We start from the raw sequence: 10479 nt of genomic DNA on the forward strand, positions 1-10479 counted from the left end.
TGATGATATACACTACTCCCTTTGTCTTACAATTGATGTAGTCCCTGACTTCATAACTTTTTCCATCTACTGGGTTTTTGAATGTTTTGGTAACTTCCATCTTACTGCAAAAGACACAGTCCCCACATGGATATGATCCATTGTGGGTCAGCCAAGTGGTTTTTTTACCAGCCCCTTGGGGTTGGTAATGGCTGTGGACTAGTTTTTCTTTCAAGTTCTGTCCTCTTCTGTATGTTATGGCAGGGTATTTTGGTATCACTCGTTGTAAATCTACATCTGTTTGCAGTATGTGCCAGTGTCTTTTTAGAATCTGTTGTATAGCTCTATGTTCAGTGTCGTATGTTCCTATACATCGTATAATTTTCGCTCCCTCTTTTGTTTTTTTATCTGTCAATAGGTCAAGCCTCTTTGTCTTCCTGGCCCTGTTGTAGGCCCGATGTAGACATTTTTTGGAATAGCCTCTCTCATAAAAACGTGAGTATAGAATGTTACTCTCTTTTTGGAATGCTTCCTCGGTGGAACAGTTCCGCCTGGCCCTGAGATACTGTCCCACCGGGATTCCTTTCTTAAGGGGGTCAGGATGGAAGCTCTGCCAATGTAGCAGATTGTTTGTTGATGTTAATTTACGATGTATTTCTGTTTGGATTCTGCCGTCAGGTTGCAGGTTTATTCTCAGATCCAAGAAATTCAATGTGCTCCTGTGTATTTCGGCTGTAAACTTCATGCCTACTTGGTTGTCATTTAAGTGGCATACAAACTCATAAAATTGTGCTTCTGTGGCGTCCCAAAAAATTAGAATATCGTCAATATAACGACCCCAAAATAATATGTGCTGTGTGTACCTCTCCATTGGAGCAGTATACTTACCGTCCGTGCGGCTCCCGGGGCGTATCAGAGTGACGTCGGGGCGCCCCACGCGCATGGATGACGTGATCGCATGGCACGTCATCCATGCGCATGGGGCGCTCTGACGTCACTCTGGAGGGCCCCGGGAGCCGCGCGGACTGTAAGTATACCGCTCCCCCGCTCCCCACTACTACTATGGCACTACTACTATGGCAACCAGGACTTTAATAGTGTCCTGGCTGCCATAGTAACACTGAACGCATTTTGAAGACAGATCCGTCTTCAAATGCTTTCAGTTCATTTGCGCTTTTCCGGATCCGGCATGTAATTCCGGCAAGTGGAGTACGCGCCGGATCCGGACAACGCAAGTGTGAAAGAGGCCTTAGCCTTTAGTATATTAACAATAACAAAATCAGTGCAAAGGAGTCCATATCTTTTAAACTTCAGTCTTACAGACTTCTTTACGTAATCATCATATTCTTTATTTCATCAGTGTTATGTTTGTAACCACTGCCCCTCCATTTTACTTGGTGGGCTTGACTGCCGATGTGCTTACCTGTTCCTCTGCTCCAGGTATCTAGCTGTTTGGACACTTTTACGTCCCTTTCGCCCTGCCCATCGGTGCCCAGCTGTCATCCACTCCAGCCAGGCTGAATCCTGCTTCCTGTCTGTGCTCTGTTCCATGCCGGTAGAGTTTGGGTGCTTCCTCTGCCTCTTAACCACTTAAGGACCACAGGTTTATACCCCCCTAGTGACCAGGCCCTTTTTTGCAAATCGGCACTTCACAACTTTAACGGTTTATTGCTCGGTCATGCAACTTGGCACCCAAATTAATTTTACCTCCTTTTCTTCTCACAAATACAACTTTCTTTTGGTGGTATTTGATTGCTGCTGAGATTTTTCGTTTTTCTGCTATTAATCAAAATCGACCAAATTTTTTTTTTAAAACGTGTATTTTTAACTTTTTCTGGTAAAATTGTTCAAATATAATTACATTTCTATACAAGTTTGTGTCAGAATTTATTGTGCTACATGTCTTTGATAAAAAAAATCCAATAAGTGTATATTTATTGGTTTGCGCAAAAGTTATAGCGTTTACAAACTATGGTACAAAAATGTGAATTTCTGCATTTTGAAGCAGCTCTGACTTTCTGAGCAACTGTCATGTTTCTTGAGGTGCTAGAATGCCAGGATAGTATAAATACCCCCCAAATGACCCCATTTTAGAAAGAAGACACCCCAAAGTATTCGCGGAGTGGCATGGTGAGTTTATGTATGATTAAATTTTTTTTCACAAGTTAGCGGAAAATGACACTTTCTGAGGAAAAACAAATAATAATAAAGTTTCCATTTCTAACTTCTGGCAAAAAAAATTAAAAATCTCCCACGGACTCACTATGCCCCTCAGTGAATACCTTGGGGTGTCTACTTTCCGAAATGGGGTCATTTGTGTGGTGTGTTTACTGTTCTGGCATTTTGGGCGGGGCTAAATTGTGAGCAACCCTGTAAAGCCTAAGGCTGCGTTCACACGGGCGAGATTTCCGCGCGGGTGCAATGCAGTAGGTGAACGCATTGCACCTGCACTGAATCCTGACCCATTCATTTCAATGGGGCTGTGCACATGAGCATTTTTTTTTTCCTGCATCACTTCTGCAATGCTTTAAAATCGCAGCATGTTCTATATTCTGCGTTTTTCACGCAGCCCTGGCTCCGTAGAAGTGAATGGGGCTGCGTTAATAACGCATTGCATCTGCAAGCAAGTGCGGATGCAATGCGTTTTTCACTGATGGTTGCTAGGAGATGTTGTTTGTAAACCTTCAGTTTTTTATCACGCGCGTGAAAAATGCATCAAAACGCATTGCACCCGCGCGGAAAAAACTGAACAACTAAACGCAATTGCAGCCAAAACTGACTGAACTTGCTTGCAAAATGGTGCGAGTTTAACTGAACGCACCCTGAACGCATCCGGACCAAATCTGTCACGCTCGTGTGAACTCAGCCTAACCCTGGGTTCACACCTGAGCGTTTTACAGCGCGTTCAAACGCGCTGTAAAACGCTTAAGACATGAAAACCAATGCTTCCCTATGGGAATGGTTCACACCTGGGCGTTTTACAGCGCGTACGAACGCGCTGTAAAACGCCCGACGCTCAAACAAGTACTTGAGCTTCTTTGGGGCGTTTTGACGCGCGTTTGTGGCCATAGGACACTGCAGTCAATGACACAAACGCGCGTCAAACGCGCGTTTACTATTACAAAAAACGCGCATAAAAACGCGCGACAAAAACGCGCGTAAAATGCGCGTTTGAGGAACGCTCAGGTGTGAACCCAGGGTAAAGGTACTCGTTGGACTTTTGGCCCCTTTGCGCACCTAGGCTGCAAAAAAGTGTCACACATGTGGTATCGCCGTACTCAAAAGAAGTAGGGCAATGTGTTTTGGGGTGTATTTTTACATATACCCATGCTGGTTGTGAGAAATATCTCTGTAAAAGGACAACTTTGTATACATTTTTTTTTCAAGTTGTCATTTACAGAGATATTTCTCACACACAGTATGGGTATATGTAAAAATACACCCAAAAACACATTGCCCTACTTCTCCTGAGTACGGCGATACCACATGTGTGACACTTTTTTGCAGCCTAGGTGCGCAAAGGGGCCCAAATTCCAATGAGTACCTTTAGGATTTCACAGGGCATTTTTTTACGCATTTGGATTCCAAACTACTTCTCACGCTTTAGGGCCCCTAAAATGCCAGGGCAGTATAAATACCCCACAAGTGACCCCATTTTGCAAAGAAGACACCCCAAGGTATTCCGTGAGGGGCATGGCGAGTTCATAGAAGTTTTTTTTTTTTTTTTGCACAAGTTAGCGGAAATTGATATTATTTAATTTTATTTTTTTCTTACAAAGTCTCATATTCCATGAACTTGTGGCAAATTTTTTTTTTTACATGAACTCACCATGCCCCTCACTGAATACCTAGGGGTGTCTTCTTTGCAAAATGGGGTCACATGTGGGGTATTTATACTGCCCTGGCATTTTAGGGGCCCTAAAGTCTGAGAAGAAGTCTGGAATCCAAATGTCTAAAAATGCCCTCCTAAAAGGTACTCATTGGAATTTGGGCCCCTTTGCGCACCTAAGCTGCAAAAAAGTGTCACACATGTGACAATTTTTTCAATTTTTTTATCAAAAGTTGTCAGTTTACAGATATTTCTCTCACCCAGCATGGGTATATGTAAAAATACACCCCAAAACACATTGCCATACTTCTTCTGAGTACGGCAATACCACATGTGTGACACTTTTTTGCAGCCAAGATGCGCAAAGGGGCACAAATTCCAATGAGTACCTTTAGGATTTCACAGGGCTTTTTTACGCATTTGGATTCCGTGAGGGGTATAGTGAGTTCATGTAAGATTTTATTTTTTGGCACAAGTTAGTGGAATATGAGACTATGTAAGAAAAAAACAAAAAACAAACAAAAAAAACAATTTACGCTAACTTGTGGCAAAAAGTAGCTAACTGGCGGTGATAAGGGACCCTTAGGCCCCATTCACACGTCCGCAATTCTGTTCCGCATTTTGCGGAACGGAATTGCGGACCCATTCATTTCTATGGGGACAGACTTTGTCCCGCTTGGATCCGGAATTGCGGATCTGCACTTCCGGGTCCGCACTTCGGTTCCACAAAAATATAGAACATGTCCTATTCTTGTCCGCAATTGCGGACAAGAAAAGGCATTTTCTATATAGTTCTCGCAATGTGCGGATCCGCAAAATGCAGAAAGCACATTGCCGGTGTCCGTGTTTTGCGGATCCGCGGATCCACAAAACACATACGGACGTCTGAATGGAGCCTTATAGGGGGGTGATCAATGACAGGGTGACAGGGGGGTGATCAGGGAGTCTATATGGAGTGATCAGGGGTTAATAAGGGGTTAATAAGGGACAGGGGTGTGTGTGTGTAGTGTAGTGTGGTGCTTGGTGCTACTTACAGAGCTGCCTGTGTCCTCTGGTGGTCGATCCAAGCAAAAGGGACCACCAGAGGACCAGGTAGCAGGTATATCAGAGGCTGTTAACAAAACAGCGTCTAATATACCTTTCTGATGCGATTTATTTAACATCTACAGCCTGCCAGCGAATGATCATCACTGGCAGGCTGTAGTTTAACTTCTCAGCTGCGCGTCGCTGTGAACGCGCACGCATTCACGCGAGATCTCGGGTCTCACAAAATGACACTAGTAGGCGTCGCTGAGACCTGAGAGTGCCGCTGCACTATACTAATTTAGGCCTGACCCTGGATTTGACCCTTTGCTGCCTGACCTAACTTCCATCTGATCTCAGTACTGACCCTGAGCTGTCTACCCTGACCCTTGGAATAACTTTTTTTTGTACATACTCTGCCTGCCCTTATCTTGGCCTGTCCCTGACTATAGCATTGCCTAATCTCTCAGTGTCCCACACCAGTGGGTCTTGATTTCCATAGATCAGTAGTCTACTGAACAGAGACTACTTCAAGAGGTAGCAGCCTTGTAGTTCCCCTGTATTGGAGTCCAGATCAATGTATAAAGGTTAAAGGGTAAAGACCAGAGGGCCACTTAGATAATGCCCTTAGAAGTAGCCACAAGTCATATCTGCTCATCAGACACAACAGATCCACGTCCGCCACATGACAGTCTGCATTGTGAATAGTCAAAAATGATTTTCTTTTGACTAAATGCTAAAGAATGAACATAGACAGGATATAATGTTGGTTATTCTTGTATATGGAAAATTCTCAAATATTTTGGTTGAAATAAAAAAAAAATGTGAAGGGAAAAAACGAATAGAGTAAAATAGAGTAAAATTCTAATTAGGTAACTTACAGGTACAGGAAGAAAATGCATACAATTATAATTATACAATTCTGCAAGAGTCCCTTATAAATATACTGTATATATAAAAAATAACATTTGCTATTGTAAGACTCTATTTACATTTAGTTTTGTGAACACATTTGGCGTATATCTTTAACGCCCCAGAGATGCATTACCACCTTTTACACCTCCCCACTATCTTCCAGGTTTAATTCCGTATCATTCTTTGCACTAATTCCCAGGGCATGCAAAATGTGCATATTCTTTTCCCTGTAATGCCATGTTAACATGTAATGTGCCTGGTTCACCAGCAGGTGGCAGCAAACTTGGCAGAGCTAGTTTACCTAGAATGGAACCCTTCTGTCCATTTTAGTTCTCTCTAGAGAGGGAGAAGTTTTAGTTAGTGAAAGTCAGTCTAGAGGATTCCCTCTATGGGGAAGGCAGAATGCCCTTGTCTCTGCTGGACGAGCCCTGCAGAAGTGATTCTAGAGTACCCCCTGTAAGAGGAAGGCTGTGTGCCAGCCAGCAGAGTCATGTCTGCTCTGCTGGATCAAGAGAAAAGAGCAAAGAGCCTCAGAAGCCAGGAGAAAAGTTCCCTGGATGAAGATAAAGAGAAAGATACAGATAAAGAGAAAGACAGAGTCAGACTACAGAGAACTAAGCTCATACAGCAAAGGAAAAGTTTATATTTAATCCTGATAGTATAGCAGAGATAGAAAGTGACAGATATAGCAGAACCAAGTGCGTTTGCCTGCCAGAATTTATGCCAAAGCCTGCCTGCGTTACAAATTGAACATGGTAGGTGGGGGCTTAGTGCCCACTGGCATGGTAGCGGTCCATCAGGATTACAACTGGTTGTCCTGGTGAGCACCACTATCAACCATATCAGCACCTACAGGTTCTCTAGCCTATTATCCTGTCTTGTAACCCACAGGCCGCTTTAGGACTGCAGCCTACAGGACTCGAGCATCCTGGCACAGGAGGTGCAATGATGCCACTAGATTGCACTGCTGTGCTCAAAGATGACTCATTGTGCTTGTTAGAGAGTTAGGCTTAATTCACACATCAGTGTTTGGTTTGTGATTTCCATCAGTGATTGATAGTATATATAGCACTATTTTGGGGGGTAAATTATAGTTATGACACAATTATATCTGAAGTTCAGTAATATGGGTGGATAGGGTAGCAGCAGGCACAATATTGGAGGGTATAAGCAGGATAGGAAGTTTGTATAGTTTGGGTGGGTTGGATGCTGGAAATCTCTGCATACACCATTTTTGGATGGAAGTCGTCATGGTGGTCCTGGACACATGGAGAAGAGTAACTAATTATAAATAGAGATATCACCTATAACACTTTGTATAGTGTTTTGTTTAGTGATAGTATGGTGTTAATATTCAGTCATCATTCAGTAGTATTGGTAGTGGTCTTGGTGGGGTTCACTCAGACGTAAGACATGTTTTTGCCACCCCCTTTCCAATTGATAAACTCCTCGCTACGCCTCTGGCTAAAAGTAAAAAGTTATTACAAAACTGGCTCAGCAGTCATTGTATGCTATCATATTCTGTCTCTTTGAATACGTTCATTTTTGTTTATGAAATATTTTGAAGCAAATCTAAATATTTCCAGCTTAATCATCATTTATATGATGGAAATAATTCTCATGTTATTAAATCATCTGACTCACATGCAGTTGATTTAATTCCTATAATTTGTTGAGTCGATCTTAAAGTGAAACAGTCACTAGCTTCATGCCGCCCTGAGGCTGCAGCCGTACTATATCTTCTTGATGTTTTTTAAGCTTGTAACCAAATGCCTTGATATTCTGATGTTTTTACAAGCTTTTTTTGGGGTGGCATTATTTAGTCACACTATATAAAATTCTGGCTTCCGAATTTCTTTTTCTTTTTGCCAAAACAAAAAGCTGCCAAGAAAGTGCATTATTTTTCTACAATAGTTTAAGAATACCCTAACCACAGTCAGTATTAAAGGGGTTTTCGGATAGGTCACCGGTATCTGATTTTTGGTGGTCCAACACCTGGAAACCCCGTCCAATCAGCTGTTTGAGACAGTTGCGATCACAGAAGCACTGCGCCCTTCTCCAGTTTTTCCTAGGCCAGGTGACATCACGTTCATCGGACACATGGCCTAGGTGCAGCTCAGCTCCATTTTGAAACATTATACACATTCCATACTGTTATTTACCTGTCCAAGATACAAAGCTGTGCTTGTTTCCCATTCCGGCTAAGCTCTGTCACATTCCGGTTGTCACATTTCAGTCTTGTTACATATGTCTTCAACCCTGCTGCATTTTCAACTCTACTGCATCATCAGTTCTGCTATACAATTCTACAACTTCATTGCATATTCACCTCTGCTGCCACAGCACTGCAACACTGGTTTCCAGTACATTGTAACATCAACTGTATTACATCAGTCTTTGACATCTCTGCTACATTACTTCTTCTACACCACCTGCCAGTAACTGAGCTGCATCTGCTCAGTTGTTCTCCAGCTCTACTGCATCCGCTACACCAAGTTATCTAGTGCACTAGTCTTTCAGCTCTGCAGCATTTGCTGTCCAGTTTTGTTGCACTAGGTATTCAGCTCGGCTGCACCAGTACTGCTACCCTGCTGGTAGGTGAATAAAAATTAATTGATTGTTCATGACCTAACTAAAAAGGATATACAGGTGAAACTCGAAAAATTTGAATATCGTGCGAAGTTCATTTATTTCAGTAATGCAACTTAAAGGGGTCTGAACCCGGACATACCCTTATTTTCACCCAGGCAGCCCCCCTGAGGCTAGCATCGGAGAATCTCATGCTCCGATGTGCTCCCTTGCCCTGCGCTAAATCGCGCAGGGCAAGGTCTCTTTTGTTTTCAATAACACACTGCCGGGCGGAAACTTCCGCCCAGCAGTGTGTTCGGTGACGTCACCGGCTCTGATGGGGGGGCTTTAGCACTGCCCTAGCCGTTTTACTGGCTAGGGCAGCGCTAAATCCCGCCCATCAGTGCTGGTGATGTCACCGGGCTTCCTGGCAGCTCCATGGAGAGCCCCGGTACGTCACCGGATCTCCAAAAAATGTAGCCCAGGGCAAAGGAGAGGATCCGAGCATGATCTGCTCCGATGCTCAAGTCAGCTCTGAACCCGGACAGCCCCTTTAAAAGGTGAAACTAACATATGAGATAGATTCATTACATGCAAAGCGAGATATTTCAAGCCTTTATTTGTTATAAAGAATGGAAAAAAGGAGGGATACGGTCACCACTGTCGCCTCAGGGTAGGTGCTCTAGTCCAAAATTGAGACATCCCTCAAAGCTGAGTCTGATTTGTATTGTATATAGGACTGGCACTCATATATGGAATAGAAACATGGTTTATTGGAGTAAAAATAAAAATAGAAATCAGCCTGTCACATGTGCAATCTCAATAAAATACAGTATTAATACAATCATAGATCATAAACACAATATCAGTGTAATAAAATTCTAAAAATATCAAAAATGGTGTAGGAGCCGATGGCACTTTGCTGGGTGAGATAAATATCTTGGTCAAATGCCAACTTTGTATAAAAAAATGGGAAATGTTGTCTTATACTAAGATATTTCTCTCACCCAGCATGGGTAAATGTAAAATGACACCCCAAAACACATTCCCCAACTTCTCCCGAGTACGGCGATACTAGATGTGTGACACTTTTTTGCAGCCTAGGTGGGCAAAGGGGCCCACATTCCAAAGAGCACCTTTCGGATTTCACCGGTCATTTTTTACACATATTGTTTGCAAACTACTTCTCACGCATATGGGCCCCTAGAATGCCAGGGCAGTATAACTACCCCACAAGTGACCCCATTTTGGAAAGAAGACACCCCAGGGTGTTCTGTGAGGGGCATGGCGTTTTCCTAGAATTTTTTATTTTTTGTCACAAGTTAGTGGAATATGAGACTTTGTAAGAAAAAGAAAAAAAAAGAATAAATTCATCATTTTCCGCTAACTTGTGACAAAAAATAAAAAATTCTAGGAACTCGCCATGCCCCTCATGAAAAACCTTGGGGTGTCTTCTTTCCAAAATGGGGTCACTTGTGGGGTAGTTCTACTGCCCTGGCATTCTAGGGGCCCTAATGTGTGGTAAGTAGTTTGAAATCAAAATGTGTAAAAAATGACCTGTAAAATCCTAAAAGTGCTCTTTGGAATGTGTGGCGGCAAAAAAGTGTCACACATGTGGTATCGCCGTACTCAGAAGAAGTTGGGGAATGTGTTTTGGGGTGTCATTTCACATATACCCATGCTGGGTGAGAGAAATATCTTGGCAAAAGACAACTTTTCCCATTTTTTTATACAAAGTTGGCATTTGACCAAGATATTTATCTCACCCAGCATGGGTATATGTAAAATGACACCCAAAAACACATTCCCCAACTTCTCCTGAGTACGGCGATACCACATGTGTGACACTTTTTTGCAGCCTAGATGCGCAAAGTGGCCCAAATTCCTTTTAGGAGGGCATTTTTAGACATTTGGATCCCAGACTTCTTCTCACGCTTTCGGGCCCCTAAAATGCCAGGGCAGTATAAATACCCCACATGTGACCCCATTTTGGAAAGAAGACACCCCAAGGTATTCAATGAGGGGCATGGTGAGTTCACAGAATTTTTTTTTTTTTTTGGCACAAGTTAGCGGAAATTGTTTTTTTTGTATTTTCTCACAAACTTGGGACAAAAATTTATCTTGGTTTTGTATTTTCCGCTAACTTGGGACAAAAATGTTAATCT

This window comes from Bufo gargarizans, chromosome 4, assembly GCF_014858855.1.
Source record: "Bufo gargarizans isolate SCDJY-AF-19 chromosome 4, ASM1485885v1, whole genome shotgun sequence".
In the NCBI taxonomy this organism is placed as follows: Eukaryota; Metazoa; Chordata; class Amphibia; order Anura; family Bufonidae; genus Bufo; species Bufo gargarizans.